The sequence below is a fragment of the Hypanus sabinus genome, chromosome 4 (assembly GCF_030144855.1).
Source record: "Hypanus sabinus isolate sHypSab1 chromosome 4, sHypSab1.hap1, whole genome shotgun sequence".
In the NCBI taxonomy this organism is placed as follows: Eukaryota; Metazoa; Chordata; class Chondrichthyes; order Myliobatiformes; family Dasyatidae; genus Hypanus; species Hypanus sabinus.
The window spans coordinates 171,915,787-171,933,986 of record NC_082709.1 but is presented as its reverse complement, the minus strand read 5'-3'; the positions used below and the strand labels follow the sequence as shown (position 1 = coordinate 171,933,986).

General features: G+C 40.0%; 1 protein-coding gene across 4 annotated transcripts in view; it reads left to right on the top strand.

Moving 5' to 3' along the window:
- The window catches only part of erg (ETS transcription factor ERG), a 275,925-nt gene that overhangs the window by 25,751 nt on the left and 231,974 nt on the right, over positions 1–18,200 (top strand). The gene's annotated exons all lie outside the window — the stretch shown is intronic.

Here is an 18,200-nt window from a genome sequence, read left to right as displayed (position 1 = left end):
TTCGTGGTAACTTAAATTAAGAGTGACACACACAAAATGCTGGGGGATCTTAACAGGTCAGGCAGGATCTATGAAAAGGAATAAAGAGTTGACATTGTGGGCTGAGACCCTTCATCAGGATTGGAAAGGGAAACCGAAGAAGGTTGGGAGAGGGATTTGGGCTATAATTTTTTGAGACTATGTTTTTCTGCTATTATAATAATGTGTGGTATATGCGTCTTGTGTTGTGGGTGACTGTTGGCACTGTGTTTTGCAGCTTGGTCCTGGAGGAATGTTCTTTCATTTGGCTGTATTTATGTGTATAGTTGAATGACAATTAAACTGGAATATGAACGTGAACAGGCTGGCAGGTGATAGGTGAGACCAGGCGAGGGGAAAGTTAGGTGGATGAGGAGGGGACGGATGAAGTGAGAAGCTGGGAGCAGATAGGTAGAAAAGATAAAGGCTGAAGAAGAAGGAATCTAAAATTAATTTTGGAGTATCCAATTTATACTTGTACATTTTTTCATTTACAAAATGAAATACAAAATAACTGGAAAGTTCCAGCTGATTTTTTCTTGTGGTTCTCTGGTAGTTAGAAATCTGAACAGTGATCTCTAATAGCTTTGATAGAAGTTTTTGCATAGCCCAGACCTCTGCACAATGCGCTTTCAACTGCAGAAGTCTGGAACTTACCAAGTCAAGTCAAGTCAAGTTTATTGTCAGTTAACTGTATACAGTACATGTATATAACGTGTATAACAATGTTTCTTTGAACCAGGGTGCAAAGTAGTATATATAATACGCATAACATATGATAACTTATGAAGGTAAGGATAAAATCTACAGATGACTCACACATAAATAACAAACTATTCATTAATATTAAATATAGTAAGGTACGAACCAGATTAACCAGTGACTCTTTGAATATGATTTGGCTGGGAGTTCAGAAGCCTAACGGCCTGGGAAATAAACTTTTCCTCATTCTAATTGTTCTTGTTTTTATGCATCTCAGTCTCCTGTGTGATATTAGAAAGTCAATGAAGATGCTGGATGGATGGGTGGTATTCTTAATAATACTAAGGGCCCTGCATAACAGTGCTTCTGATAAATGTTCCCAATGGATGGTAGGGAGACTCCCTATAACCTTCTCAGCTGTTCTCACAGTCCCAGGTGACAGATGGCATCTCATTTGCTACTGCATTCCAGCGATGTATTCCATGTGGTGTTCAGTGATGAGACCCAGTCTTACTGAGATTCCCCTCATTATACTAGGGAATCAGTTCTCCGGTCTGTACCTGGCCGGTTCTGGCAACTCTATTGACTTAGGGAGGCTTCCAGACCTGTAGATTTGGAGGGAAGTTGAACATTGTCACAAAATTACTTATTTTTAGTTTCATGTTTGATTTATTTATAATCTTAGCTTTACTTAATTTGTTACTTGAACTTCAATAGTTCTAAGAATCAAGATTCAAGTTTATTTATCATGTGTGCATTGAGACATAAAATGAAGTGTGTTGTTTGCGTAACAACTAACACACCCGAGGGTGTGCTATGGCAGCCCACAAGTATTGCCACACATTCTGGTGCCGACATCGCATGCCCACAACGCTTGGCAGTATTACACAGAACACAGCAAGTAACAAGACATGATCAGCAAAACAAGCCCACTCCTCTCTCCCATCCATGCATATACACAGTCTTTTAACCCCAGCATTGGCTCTAGCAGATTCAGACTCAGATTCTGAATATAAGAAATACTGAAAAATCTATTGAAGTAATTTACATATTTCTTGTACACCAGTCAATGAAAGCAAGCATGCAGGTACAGCAGGCAGTGAAGAAAGCTAATGGCATGCTGGCTTTTATAACAAGAGGAATTGAGTATAGGAGTAAAGAGGTTCTTCTGCAGCTGTACAGGGCCCTGGTGAGACACCACCTGGAATATTATGTGCAGTTTTGGTCTCCAAATTTGAGGAAGGACATTCTTGCTATTGAGGGAGTGCAGCATAGGTTCACAAGGTTAATTCCCAGAATGGCAGGACAGTCATATGTTGAAAAATTGGAGCGACTGGGCTTGTATACACTGGAATTTAGAAGGATGAGAGGGGATCTGATTGAAACATATAAGATTATTAAGGGATTGGACACACTGGAGGCAGGAAGCATGTTCCCGCTGATGGGTGAGTCCAGAACTAGAGGCCACAGTTTAAGAATAAGGGGTAGGCCATTTATAACAAAGATGCGGAAAAACTTTTTCACCCAGAGAGTGGTGGATATGTGGAATACTCTGCCCCAGAAGGCAGTGGAGGCCAAGTCTCTGGATGCATTCAAGAGAGAGTTAGATAGAGCTCTTATAGATAGTGGGGCCAGGGGATATGGGGAGAGGGCAGGAACGGGGTACTGATTGTGTATGATCAACCATGATCACTGTGAATGGAGGTGCTGGCTAGAAGGGTTGAATGGCCTACTCCTGCGCCTACTGTCTATTGTCTATTGTTTATTTCACAGCTGACAAAACTGCTGTAGCAACCTTAGCCAACTGGGAGAGACTGTGAAGGCAATTTGGGGATAGCATCTTTTTGCATTATGCTTTCTTTTGTGTCCTGGCCAGCAATCTGACCTGCTACTAGAGTCAAGAATGCAGAGGGAATATTAGGTGTTCTGTATCAAGTCCTGGTTAATGTGGGCGTGAGCTAAATGTAGGCTGGGACTCTGAGCAGTAAACATAAACAGTCCAGTAAAATTGGATGGTTCCCATTTTTTCCAAACTCCACTGGCACCAACATGGGACTCAGCTATGCCTGCTTTTCATTGGCTATGTAGAAGAGTCCATGTTTCAAACCTTCCCTGGTAACGCTCCCCAACTCCTTCGGCACTACATTGACAATTGCATTGGTGTTGCTTCATGCACCCATGCTGAGCTCAGCAATTTCATTAACTTTGCCTCCAATTTCCACCCTGCCTTTGAATTCACTTGATTCATTTCTGACACCTCTTTCCTCTTTCTCAATCTCTCTGTCTCCCCCTCTGGTGACTAACTGTCAACAGACATTGTAAAAATGCTAATCTGTTTTCTCAGTTCCTTTGTCTCCACTGCATCTGTTCCCAGGATGAGGCCTTTCAAGGACAGAGTTTCCCTTACTCCACCATTGATTCTGCCCTCATTAGCATCTCCTCCATTTCCCAGACATCTGTGCTCACCCTATTTTCCCGCTGCCTTAACAAGGATAGAGTTCCTCTTGTCCTCATCTAACCCCCCCCACCCCCATGAGACTCTGCATCTAACACATAATTCTTTGCAAATTCCATCATCATCAACGGAATCCTACCATCAAACTCATCTTTAACTTGCCTCAAATAGCCACACTTTACAACAATGGTGTGCAGAAGAGCATCTCTGAATGCTCAACAGATTGAATCTTGAAGTGGATGGTCTACAGCAGCAGAAGACCACAAACGTACACTCATTTGCCGTTTTATTCGGTAATTAAGTGTCCACTGACTATAAACACACCAGTCTTTAAATGCCTTCTGGTGCTATCAACTACACAGACCCCTGTGTTAATTTGAACACCTCTTTTGATTGTTTATAAGTCTTTCTAGAATCTCAAGACTTATAACTGTGATCCCATCCAACTGCTATGATATTATTTACTTTCTCCATTTGTCCTTTTCCATTTTCTGGCTGTTATCCCACCTAACCCACAAGTTTATTTTCAGATAAAAATGTCATTATTAAAATGGTAATCGATTATTATCTCTCAAATTAGGCAGACATTGCCATCTCAGGATAAGGAACTAGCTATTCATGATTGATTTGAGCAGAACTCTATCACTCAGGAGGTTGTTAACCTTTGCAATGCTGTTCGTCGAGGCATCCATCACCCTGGACTTGCATTCTTCTCATTACAACCATCAAGGAAGAGGTACCAGAGCCTGAGGATGTGCATGCAACATTTTAGATGCACCTTCTTTCCCTCCAGCTATAGTTTTCTGTTAGGCCCATGAACCTATAAACACTACCTCATTACTTTGCTCTCTTTTTGCACTATTTATTTGTTTTATATATTTCTTATTGTAACTTACAGTACTTTTAACATATATTACATTGTGCTGCTGCCACCAGATAGCAAATTTCATGACATGCAGCATGTCAGTGATGATAAATTCCGATCCATTGAGAGCTGTGGATGTTCAGTAGTTGAACACGTTCAGCTTTGAGAGTGGAAGAGGCCACGCTGATGGAGTGCAGCAGCCTCAAGTGGCCAGATGGCATATTCCTGCTTTTATTTTGTGCTGATCCAGTAGATGCCTCACTGTCTGTCTGCTCTGCTTCTTTCTGTCTCAGTGTCTGTACTTCTATACACATACACACACACACATCCCAGTGGAAGATATAATTAGATAAGCTATAAAATAGACTTTAACTCAGTGATAAATATCTCCAGGAATTCAATTGAACGTGAAAATTGGTGGTTTCTATTGATGATTTCACGAATGGCAATGTTGTTTACTTCTGATGACAAGTTAAAAGCATATTTGGTGATGTATTTTCACTTATAGAATGTAATGATTAGTTTTGTCTATTATTCTCAACCCTTCAATGCGACATAGATTACTCATCTACGGTATATTACATTTATTTTGACTTGTTTGTTTTAGTGAAGATTGCAGAATTAAATATAAACTCTGCAAATGTTCACACAGTAATGCTGAATGGTGAAATTCTATCTAACATCCACATTCCATTGACAAATATAGCAAACATTGTTTGGTTACTGATTGTATCAATAAATACAAAGATGATTAACTGCTAGCAGTCAAATATTCACAAAGAACCACAAATGGCAAAACAGCATGCAGAACATGTGCTTGCTTCTGTATGGGAATTATTTTAGTTGCAATTATAAATGAGCACAGCTGTTTGTTAGTTCCATCGCTCAAGTTGTTGTATGATGAACATTTTGCATCCAAGCTGAATTAGGTTCTCACCTGTTTCAGTGATTAGTAAGATTTATGTAACCTTGACTATGATATATTTTTCAGGCCCTTGCCTCCTATTTTCTTAAAACACTCTCTTGCTCATTTATTCATGTGGTTGTGTTACTAGTGCCAGCATTTTTTGCCCATCCCTATTTGCAATTGAGAAGGTTGTGCTTTTATGAACCATATGAGTGAAGAGGTTCTGAAAAGGATGCTTCATGAGGAGTTTTGAAGCTTCTGATTGATTAGTGATGAAGGAGCACCAGTATACGTCTGAAGGTTTATATGCAACTAGAGAGGATCCTGGAGGTACTGGTGTTCCTATGTATCTGTATCGAGTGGTGGAGGCCAGGCATTTGGAAGGAGCTGTTGGATCAGTCAGGGATGTTAATTAATTCTCAAAATATGTCTGCATTTCATTTTTAAAAAATCAAGTTTGTTCAAATGTGGCAAACAAAATGAATAGCTCTTGTCCAGGCGTAACTGATTAGTAAAGTAGATAGAGTGTAATCAGAAACAGAATCTTAACACGAGGAATTGACAAAGTTCCTGTGCTGTGGTGCACTATGACTCTTTGACCCTAAGTTCTATCTTCAGGGCCAGACTCAGAAGCAGTTAGCTTAACACAATTGTAGCTTAATTCCCGCTACTGCCTGTAAGGAGTTTGTATGTTCTTCATGTGACCGTGTGGGTGTTTTCCAGTTGCACCAGTTTCCTCCCACTTTCCATCGAGGGTGAGTAAGCTGTGAGCATGCTGTGTTGGTGACACATGCAGGCTACCTAGCACAACCCCTGCTGACCACTTTATCACTGGATGTTTTGATGTTGCAATGTAGCGAGGCTAATCTTTTCTTATACTTCCCAGGCAGGTAGAGGCGAGAAAAATTCTACCTTGATCTAATAATCACTTTAAACAATAATTAGTGTATCTATATAACATCTCTCTTTCATTGATTGGGCATGCTGTGGATATGGTGATGGTATTAGCAAGTTATCTACCAATTTATTTTGAAGTGACATGGATTTCTCAGTAATTACAAAGAGATGACAGGTTTTCTACATTCATTTTGATTAGGCTTTGCCCAGTACACAAAAAAGCTCCTCAGTTTTGCTTTATCTTTCCTCAGGAAATATCTTTGTTTTGGGGAGCGGGAATCTCTCTTCATAAAAGCAACATTGCAGAGAGGGCCGCAATGAGATACAAGTCAAGTCACTTTTTATTGTCATTTCGACCATAACTGCTGGTACAGTACACAGTAAAAACAAGACAATGTTTTTCAGGACCATGGTGTTACATGACACAGTACAAAAACTAGACTGAACTATGTAAAAAACAACACAGTAAAAAAACTACGCTGGACTATGGACCTACCCAGGACTGAATAAAGTGCACAAAACAGTGCAGGCTAAGAACTAACTAGGAAGAAACATTCACTGATTTATTTTACTTCATTTGAGTACAGTAATTTATGCTGCAGTAACTTATTTAGTGACAATCATGAATTGTATTCCATGTCATATGTTATTGACAATGGCACATTATGTAAATGTACTGGCTTGGGCCACAAAGACATAGTGGAAATGAACACAATAGGGTATATTACTGGTTTCAAATCATACCTGAGTTTGCTTTTCATTGGTAACTGGAGTAGGTAAAACCAATAATCCATTTGATCACCTAGATTTCCTGTTCTTTGAAGCTGGCTGATGCTATTCTGTATTTTAGGCTGAGGGTGAGATATTTGCCCAGTCCATATGATTGATGTTGATAAATTCATATCAATTATTTTTCAGTGCCTTTTACTGATCTAGTAAAGAGAGAAACATATAATAAAACTCAGAGATCAGATGTGTGTACATTTTAGGAAAAAGCATACTTGCTTAAGATTAAAGATCTTGTTGGTGCCAGAATACTTGGTGACACCTGCACATCCCCATCACATCACTGGGTGTGTTGGTTGTTAATGCAAGTGACACATTCTACCGTATGTTTCCATGGATGTGATAAATAAATTTGGCTCTGAATCTGCAGAAGAAATTAAATCCTCTTTCCCCAAATACATATGGAAATATTTTCGCAGGGATGAACGCTGCCAGATTTGAGTTGAATTTCATTTGCAGGAAGCCTCATGATGCTGAAGAAAGAAAGCTACATCAAAGAACTAACTCTGACAGCCTATAAGGCTGTTCCCTCAATTGCAACTGAGTTGCTTGCTGCTGGATTTAGATGTCAGACTGTGCTGTTCGGTGGTTTGGGTGGATAATGAGTGGAATATGTGTACATTAGAAAAAGGACAGACTTTTCTCTTGCCCTTTTATAAAAAAAATTAACCATCCTCATCTGACAAAAAAACAGTTGCTAAGTAACCTTTCAATAGTTATTAGGTCTCCATTACCACACTTCACTTAGGTTCATTTATGTGGTTGTAAGTGTCGGCGGGATTTTAACAAACACCACAGACATTTATTTTGCTCCTTCTTGTGACGCAGGCTTTCTGCCAATGTCAGCACGTTTTGTCCAGTTTTACTGAGTAGAGTTTTGCTAAAATTGAGAGGCCTGCTTGTGCGGAGCTGACAGAAGGTGAGAATCAGCTGCATTATGAGGGTTTGGCGATCCATATAGGCTGAGGCTGGAAGGGCAAAGGGCTTCCTTCATAAGAGAACATTCGTGTGAAGTTTTACAGTAATCCAGCATTTCATGGTCACTTATACTGTTTTTACTTTAAAAATTCTATGATAATGGTCAGATTCCTAAACTACCGGAATGTATTTAAAGCACAATTGGGGTTGGTTCAGCTGTCCAGCATTTGCTCCCCAGAAGACAAGCTGGATCACCTTCATCTGTGGCTGACCCAGTGTGAGATGAGGAACTGCTATGTGCTTATTCTTACAGACACTTGGCTTCAGGGTGACATCTCATGAACCATCAATCTGCAGGCCATGCCACTCAGCATCAGAATCAGTTTTAATATCACCGGCACATGTCGTGAAATTTGTTAACTTTGCGGCAGTATTACAACGCAATACATGACAATATAGGGAATAAAAACTGAATTACAGTTGTGGTAATTGTGTTTGGGAATTTGTGCTAATGTTATGTTGTGACTGTATGTATTATCACAACTATATGTCCTATGTGTGGCTGTATGCACTGAGTTTGCTCCTTAGCCCTGGAGAAATGTTGTTTCTTTTAGCTGTATACATATGTATGGCTGTATGACAAATAAAATTGAACTTGAATTTGATTTCTTGCACTGCTTGCTTTGTGATTCGGACTTCCAGTCCTGCATCATTATATTAAAGTAACAAATGCTCTGATCTAGCTTGTTACAAATGCTTGTTCTAACCACATTACAAATGTAAAATTATCCTTATCCCACATTAAGCATGCCTTTCTATCTGATATTTTTCCCTAGCTGGCTGCTTCCAAAGTTGCAGTCAAATTCAGGATGTGAATCCTGAAACGCCTAGGACTGCGTACAAAGTAACACAGTAAGCAGACACAGAGCCAGCTAATAACAACCATGAGTCATCAATAGTGGAAAGTCAAAACCAAGAAAATATTTTCCTTTTCCAAATGTCCTTACTCCATTCATAACATCGTTAGCCAATGGAATTGTGAGGGATGGAAGTTTATTGTGCTGCTGTGGGACATTTAAAATGCTGTGCTTAGTTAAGTACATTAGATAGTTTCAGACCCAGGTGTTGGACTATGTAAGCAGTTGTTGCACTTTGCTGTCTGTCGAGTAAACAACTCAATTGTGGGTCCTCATCAATGTCACTATTGATGTACTATCGCCAGAGGTGATGTTTTCAGCTCCCAGTAAAGTTCTTAGTTCAAAGTAAATTTTATTATCAGAGTACATATATGTCACCATATACAAACCTGAGATTCATTTTCTTGTGAGCTTACTCAACATATCTATAGAATAGTAACATTATCAGAATCAATGCAAGACCACCTAACCAGGGTGTTCAACCACAGTCTAGAAGACAACAAACTGTGCAAGTGAAAATATAAATAGCTAGCAATAAATAACATGAACATGAGATGAAGAGCCCTTGAAAGTGAGCCAATTGGTCGTGGGATCATTTCAATGATGGGACAAGTGAAGTTGAATGAAGTTAACCCCTTTTGTTCAAGAGCCTGATGTTTGAGGGGTGGTAACTGTTCTTGGACCTGGTGGTGTGAGTCCTGAGGCTCCTGCACCTTCTTACCGATGGCAGCAGTGAGACGAGGACGTGACCTGGGTGGTGTGGATCTCTGACGATGCTTTCCTACAACAGCGTTTCATGTAGATATGCTCAATAGTTGGGAGAGATATACCCCTGATGGTCTGGGCTGATTCCACTGCTTGGCATAATTAAAAACAAGCTTTCTTTCTTTGTCACATGTACAGTACATTGAAATATACTGTGTAATGTTTGTTGGTGTCAAATCCAATCAGAGGATTTCACTGGACAACTCACAACTCATGTTCTCAATATTATCTATTTATTATTTGTTTTTTTAATATATTTGCACAGTTTGCTGTTTGTCTTTGTGTGTAGTTTTTCATTGATTCTACTGCATTTCTTTGTATGTACGGTAAATGCCTATTAGAAAGGGTAGGATATGGTGACATTCTGCATATTCACTTTGATAATAAATTTACTGTACTTTGAAATTCGGCGCAATGCTTCCGGTGCCAATAAGGTCACCCTGAGAAAGTTAGCGAGTCTAACGTAGAATAATCCAAAGCACCAGATCATGTAAAAATTGCTAATGCCGCCATTTGTTTCCAAAACTGGATGATGATTGAAATCTCTTTTGAACTTGTTTTCTGTAACCACAAGCATGGTTTGTGATTCTCTGGCTTTTTCACATTCCAGCTCAATCTGAGTGGATGCTATTAACGTGATCAGATGAAAGAAATTTTGCTTTGTGCAGTGCGATGGAGACTTGTATGAGAAGTCGAGGCATTGCGTTCAAAAGTCAGGAAATTATGTTGCAGCTTCATAAAACACTAATTAGGCCACATCTGGAGTATTCCATCAGATTTGGTCACCCCATTATAGGAAGGATGTCAATGCTTTGAAAGGGGGCAGGAAAGTTTTACTAGCCTGCCACCTCGATTGGAGGGCATGTGCTATAACAAGATGTTGGACAAAATTGGCTTGTTTTCTTTGGAGTGGTGGAGATCTGTTAGAGTTTTATAAGATTATTAGAGGCATAGGTAGAGTAGACAGACCATATCTTTTTTCCAAGGTTGAAATGTCTAATACCAGCGGGCATGCATTTCAGAGAGGGGGGTAAATTCAAAGGAGATGTGAGAGGCAAGTTTTTTTTCTACACAGAGTGGTGGATGCCTGGAATGCACTGCCTGCGGTGGTGGTAGAGGTGGATACAACAGGGATTTTTAAGAAATGTTTAGATGAGCACATGAATGTGAGGGGAATGGAAAGATATGGATGTTGCACAGCCAGAAAGGATTAGTTTAGTTGTTCAATTAATTATTAGTTTAACTGGTTAAATAAGTTCCTGTGCTGTACTGTTCCATGTTCTAGAATCTATCAAACTGCTTGCAATGTCTGGTGAAGAAGAGCTGGTGGCCCCAATGCAATGCCATGTGGATTGGACTAAATGTTACACTAACCTTTTCAATCTCCTTTCAAGGAGAAGAACATTGTCAGCTGCACTTGACTCGTGAGAATTATTTGACTGACTTGAACTGTATGTTTGGATTGACTTAAGCTGTGTTTACAGTGACCTGAGTTTTCCGTTTAGTTATGGTTGAATGAGAGTGATAATAGAAGGATTGAATATTTTGATGTTGCTCTTCAGTCAATTGGAAATGTAAACCATGTCACATGATTTTTAAACTTGCTTTCAGACCATAAGACTGTAGGACCTAGGAGCAGAATTAGGCCATTTGCCCCATTGAGTCTACTCTGCCATTCCATAATGGCTGATTCGTTATCCCTCTCAACCCCATTCTTCTGTCATCACACTGTGACCTTTGACACTTTGATTAATCAAGAACTTATCAACCTCTACCTTAAATACACCCAATGACTTGTCCTGTACAGCCATCTGTGGCAAAAAATTCCACAGATTAACACCTTCTGGCTAAAGAATTTTTTCTTTATCCTTCTTCAAAATGGACACCCCTCTATTCTGAGGCTGGGCCCTCTGGTCCTAGACTCCTCCACTATAAGAAATATGCTCTCCACATCCACTCTGTCCAGATCCTTCAATATTTGATGGGTTTCAACGAGATCCACCATCATTCTTCTAATTTCCAGCAAATACCAGTCAGAACCATCAAACACTCCTCACATGTTAACCCTTTCACTCCTAGAATCATTCTTGTGAACTTCCTTTGGTCCCGCTCCAACGTCAGCAAATCTTTTCTTAGATAAAGGGCCAAAAACGGCTCACAATATTCCAAGTGTGGTCTGACCAATCCCTTATAAAGCCTCTCTCAAAATGAATGCTAACATTGCATTTGCCTTCCTCACCACTGATGCAACCTGCAAGTTAATCTTTCAGGAAACCTGCACAAACTTTGAAGAAGAGCATCTTCTAGCATTTTTCTTTACTAATTTTAATTCTGATTAAAGTGTAGTGGCTGACGTAACATTTCCACAAATTAACCAAACCTCACATCAGCTATTTCTAGATACAACTTCTTTCTTAAAGTGACAGAGTGGGTACACAGATACTTGTATTGATGAGTTGATTTTATTGGAACAGTGTATGGTTATAGTTATTGTATCAATCGTCATGTATTTTATTCTAGGTGCATTTGTTGAAACCTGGGGAAATGTGGTGTTTAAAGTGTTTGCCAACAAGAGCTGCAGACATATTTATTTTGTTGTACAACAGCAGGTAAAGTAACTTGTGGAGAACAGTGGCACTGAGCGACTTGGAGTACTGTGTCCATTGACGAAGTGTTGGTGGAGGGTACTACAGGGTGGACAGATTATGGAAGGCAGTCTTAAGAGAGTCAGAAGTGGAGACAGGTGAGATATGGAGTGACGGGCAGTTTGAGTTTAGGTCATGGTGGAGATGCACATCTTGTCTTTTCTGAACGATAGGAGAGTTCACAGTTCTCGTTTGTAAGCAGTTTGAAGGAGGAGTTCATGATTTGTTCAGATAATATGAAACGTTTAGGACACTGTTGAGAAGCTAAAGTTGTGAAACTCCATATACAGAGGGGTAAAAACAAGTCAATCACGTTGGTGGAGCTGCTCTTGGGAAAAGGCATGGTCGTCCGGGGAATCTGCTATTCATGGAGATGTTAAGTGGACTGAAACATGCTTAGATTGGGCTGGATACATTGCAGGCTTGTTGTGATGCTTGGTCAGGGCAATTTAAAGAGTCTGAACATCCCATATGTGACACTGCCTTCTGTCCTGTGGGGTACTGATGTCAGGTCAGTACACTTAGCCAAGCTGGCCAGAGGAGCTGACAACCCTGACGGCTGAGTGATGTGAAATGAAAACCATCTAGAGACAGAAGGTCAGAGGTGATGACTTCCTAGCCTTGAAAGGGTCAGCAGAGAAAGAATAGCTCCATTGTCAGTGGGGAAATAAAATGAGAGTTGCAATGTGACACAGTGTTTATGCATGTGTGTGTGTGTGAGGGCAAGAAGATTGGAAGCATTAAGAAAAGCTTAATTTGAAAGTAGTGATACTTGGGAATACTTTGAAAACAATATGTAGTATTTACTATAGAACTTAATGTGTGTTAATCTATGTTAACTCTGGGGCTTAGATATGATCCTTAAAAACATATATGATAGATTGCTTGGATAGTTATATACAGTCAAGTATAGTTCAAGTATTCAGTTTAGGATAGTATATGAGGATTGTTATATGAATGCAGTGGAAAAGGCATTTCTTATTTAATGTAAATATACATCACATATAATGTAAAATTGTTTAAGTTTAGTTTATATTTGAATGCTGTAATTGAGAGAATTAGAAAATCTGGATATATATCAGAATCAAAATCAGATTTATTATCACTGGCATGTGACATGAAATTTCACTAAACTTATAGTATTTTGTGTTAAATGTATTTACATATACTTGTAAATAATTAATTGTATATTAATATCTAATTGATAAAACATTTAAAGTCCATGAATGGCCATTGATGTTAAAGGTTTGTTGCTTTTTAGAGGAAAGCAGTGCGGTATATTAGATGCATAGATACCTTTAAAACAGTGTGTCCCGTCTGGTGAGACATCCGTTGTATCCAACATAGTTGTTAGGTGAGTGAAGCTAGCTGTTAATTTATTTATTTAGTGATTCAGCACGGATCAGGCCCTTCCAGCCTTTCAAGACACGCCCCCTCCCCCAGCAACCTCACAACCCTGATTAACCCTAACCTAGTCACGGGACAATTTGCAAGGACCAATTGACCTGTCATCTTTGGACTTCGGGAGGAAACTGGAGGAACCAGGAGAAAACCCATGCATTCGACTGGAGGATGTACAGAGGTTCCTTGGAGAATGATACCAGAATTAAGCTCCAAAGCTCTGGAACATTCATATATATAAAAGGGGTTGTGCTAGTCTCAAGGATATTTGTTAAGGTGAGTCTGTGGAGACTGGATCATTGATAGCCTTTGTACTAAAGTCAGAATTTGTCCAAATTGGTTTTGTCTATGTAATAATAAAATTCTCTTCCAATTGTGTATAAAGATGTAATAGTACTCACCTTAGGGATCCATCCTATGAACTAGTGTTGCAATTAAACCTGCCCTGCTGGGAGATGGAATCCCTCCCTTCATTCCTGTTCTGCCTTCCTTATAATTGCATATTCAATTCCATGATTTTAATTTAATCAAATTTTACTTAGTGTCTTAGAGTCATAGAGTACTACAGCACAGTAACAGGCCCCACAGCCCATCTAGTCCATGCCAAACTATTAATCTGCCTAGTCCCATTGACCTGCACCTAGACCATAGCCCTCTCACATCCATGTACTGTACTTAACTAAATTTCTAAATGTTGAATTCAAACCTGGTGGCAGTTCCTTCCACACTCTCACCATCCCCTGAGTAAAGAAGTTCCCTCTCAAGTTCCCCTTAAACATTCTATCTTTCACCCTTAGCCCATGACCTCTGGTTCTAGTCTCACCCAACGTCAATGGAAAAAGCCTACATGCATTACCCTATCTAACCCCTTTATAATTTTGTATAGCTTCTATTTACTATGGTATTAAATTAAAATTAAAGCAAAAAGTAGGATTTCAAAGGCCTGCCCATGGGGTAACAATCAATGTGAAGGGTCGCCTCATAGATCAGGGGTTCCCAACATGGTGTCCATGGATCTCTTAGTTAATAACAAGGCTGGGAATCCCAAGCATAGATCAATATACTATTCTATGGATATACGATTCTTACTGAATAGTAATTTTGAATAGTTGTCACTGAAATACTGTCTGGAAGAGAAAACATTTTATAAAGGAGCAGAAGGTCAATAGCTGGAAATTATGATGCCATTATTTAAAGCTTTGGTTACAGCTCATTTAGACTCCCACGACTCCAGGGAGGAATATATTGGCTTTGGAGATGGTGCAGACTCACGTGAATAATCCAAAGAGGCTTTCTGGTGAAGAATAGTAGAAGGCTAACATGTTATTTAATCAAGCTGTTCCAAATAATTGTAAAAACATATTTCCTTTGGTAGGGAGAGTGCAGAACAAAACAAAATAGAAGTTGAGTTCTTCAAGGTTGATACAGTTTAAAGCGCATGGAAATCTGGGACACATTTTTCACCCCCGCAAAGGTGGAGGCAAATTGATTATTTCAAAGCTGAAATTGCAAGATATTTTCAAAGCCAAAGAGATTGAATTAAAGCTCATTCCTTTGTTATGTGCTGTATTGTATGACATGGGCGTTCATGGTCTTTCCATGACCGTGATTGTTCTTGTCTAATTTTTCTGCAGAAGTGGTTTGCCATTGCCTTTTTCCGGGCAGTGTCGTAGAGTGGTCAAATAAGTTGAAGATGCAAATTGACCTTAATGTAACTGAAAGGTGGAATTAGATAACGTAAATATAATTATTAATTGGCATGGCTAATTTTCCAATTTTGTGATCCTGTTCTTTGTACCCTCTAATAAGGACCCTTTAGAGCTGGGTGCACATTGTACACAATTTCCCACATGCCGATATGCATAATTTGATATCACCGTTCCAATCTCAGCATCTGGCAAGCAAGGCTACCCATGGTAATGTGTGAAAATTCTTAATGTAATACCAGCTCCAGTAGTATTTAGTTAATTATTTGCAATTTCAGAGAATGCAAACCCGCACAGAATCAAGTCGTCACTTTATTGTAATTTCGATCATAACTGCTGGTACAGTGCATACTAAAAATGAGACAACGTTTTTCAGGAGCATGGTGTTACATGACACAGTACAAAAACTAGACTGAACTACATAAAAAACAACACAGAGAAAGCTACAGTAGACTACAGACCTACACAGGATTGTATAAAGTGCACAAAAACAGTGCAGGCATTACAGTAAATAATAAACTGGACAACAGGGCAAGGATATTTGAACACAAGAGATACTGGAGATGCTCAAAATCCAGAGTAACAGATGCAAAGCTGGAGGAACTCAGCAGGTCAGGCACCATCTATGAGCGGGATGAACAGTTGCAGTTTCGGACTGAGACCCTTCATCAGGACCGGAAAGGAAGGGGGAAGAAACTAGAAAAAGAAGTCGAAGGGAGGAGAAGGAGTACAACCACAACTTCTCATTCTGACTTCTTCCCCTTTCTCCATTATTCTCCAGAGATGCAGCAGTTTGTGTCTGTTCCGCAAGATGTTTGACATGAGGCTAATTTATTACAGTCTGATAGGAGAAGGGGTGGAAAAGTGGGCAGGAGTACTCTAGTTAACTGTAGCCATTTCTGAGGCTAACTCGGGTCAGAGCCAAGCAAACGTAATAAAATACAAAGAAAATAATGAGTAGTAAAGAATGTTTGTGATTCATGATCTTTTGGTTTTTCTGCATGGTAAGAGAAAAAAAGTTGCTCTGCTCAGAGTCACAGTTCCTAGGATTTGTTCTAGGAAAGGGCTAGATAGAGTGGACATGGAAAGGATGTTTCCTATAATTGGTAAGTCTAGGATCGGGGGCACAGCCTCAGAAAAGAAAAGAGATGAGGGGAATTTTCTTTGGTCATATGGTGGTAAATCTGTCGAATTCAATGCCCCAGATGGCAGTGGAGGCCAGACATTGGGTATATTTAAAGCAAAGGTTCTTGATTAGTAAGGGTATCAAAAGTTATGGGGAGAGGTCAGGCGAATGGTGTTGAGAGGTAGAGCAGACTTGAAGGACTGAATGGCTAATTCTGGTTCTATGTTTTATGGTCTTAATGTAAGGCTACTGTTTTGAACAGTGACTGTGCAGTATTTTGCAATTTACAAAAATATTATTGTTGTTTTAAGAAAATTGGGAAAATTTCAAAGGATGGTGGGAAATTATTTCCAATAGGCTCCCCAGAAAATGTCAAAAATGCACAGTTGGACAATCAGTATCTCAAAATAGAAAAAAAAACTCCAAATGCATTCCAGATGTGGAACCTCATTCATGCTTGAAATACAAGACTGCATTTTCCTTTCCAGATACCACTGGACTTAAGCTGGTTCACTTAATATACTGTTACAAAATCTCTTTATTAATTTCATTTTGTTAGTTTGTATTTCTTCAAATCTGGCTATTTGAGATAGACACTGGGATTCTGAATTATGACTATATTCTATTTCTTACAGCGATCACTAGGCAAATGGAGTTCCCTAGAAAATGACTGAAAAATATAATGTAGTTACAGTCGTCCTTGGGTACTAGTTATAATGCGTCATGAGGAAAGCGATTTGTTACAGAGAGTGCAATCTCAGTGTGCCTACACTTCTACATTCTGAGAATATCCATGATCTTTTTTTGTTAACGGAAGGTGATTTGGATTTTGATAGGTATCGTTCATTAGTTTTAATTCCTGCTGATGTTTTCTCTCTTGTTGGTGAATACCGCCTTATACCGCCCAAATCTATTAATAATAAGATCCTCGCTTCCCTGAATGTGACCCATCTCTGCAAATTGAAAAAACGGATCCTCCCCCTATTGATAAAGTGGTGACCATTTTGAAGAAACACAAGTCTTGCTCATCTCAGTGGCTCCCGCACTACTGACAGCAGTCAGATTAAATTTCATTCAACCTCTGATCCCAAGAAAACCTCTGAACAAAAAAGTTCTTCATTGATTTTGTGTTGGGATGTAGCAGATAGTATGTTTCTTTTCTTAGTTAGTCCCTGGGATCCTACCATCAAACACCCCTTTACCTCCCCCAGCACCCCCCCACTCTCTGGCTTCCGCAGAGATTTTTCCCTCCGTGATACCCTTGTTCATTTGTCCCTCCCCACTAATCTCCCTCCAGGCACTTATCCCTGCAAGCGGCCAAAGTGTTACACCTGCCCATTCACCTCCTCCCTCACCTCCATTCAGTGTCCCAGACAGACCTTCCAGGCGAGGCAACACTTCACCTGCGAATCTGTTAGGTCGTCTATTGTATCTGGTGCTCGCTATCCGGCCGCAACTACACGGGTGAGACCTGTCATAAACTGGGGTAATGCTTCATTGAACACCTCTGCTCCATCTGCCAAAGGTGAATTTCCCTGTAGCATCCCATTCCATGGCCTCCGCTTGTGCCACGATGAGGCCACTCTCCGAGTGGAGGAGCAACACCTCATATTCCTTCTGGATAGCCTCCAAACTGATGGCATAAACATCAATTTCTCCTTCCAGTAAATTTTTTCCCTTTTCCCTCCTTCTATTTCTCACTTTGACCTCTTTACCTCTTCTCACCTGCCTGTCACCTCCCTCTGGGTCCCCTCCTCCTGCTTTTCTCCTCTGGTCCACTCTCCTCTCCTATCAGACTCCTTCCTCTCCAGCCTTTTACCTTTCCCACCCATCTTGCTCAACCTATCACCTTCCAGCTATCCTCCTTCCCCTCCCCCCAGCTTTTTATTCTGGTGTCTTCCCCCTTGCTTTCCGATCCCGAAGAAGGGTCTCAGCACAAAACATTGACCGTTTATTCATTTCCGTAGATGCTGCCTGACATGCTGAGTCCCTCCAACATTTTGTGTGTGTTGCTAAGGATAACTTAGTTCACTCTTCATTGATCCTGTGGCCAAAATGAGAATCACAGTCTCTTCCACAGATGGGGCAGACG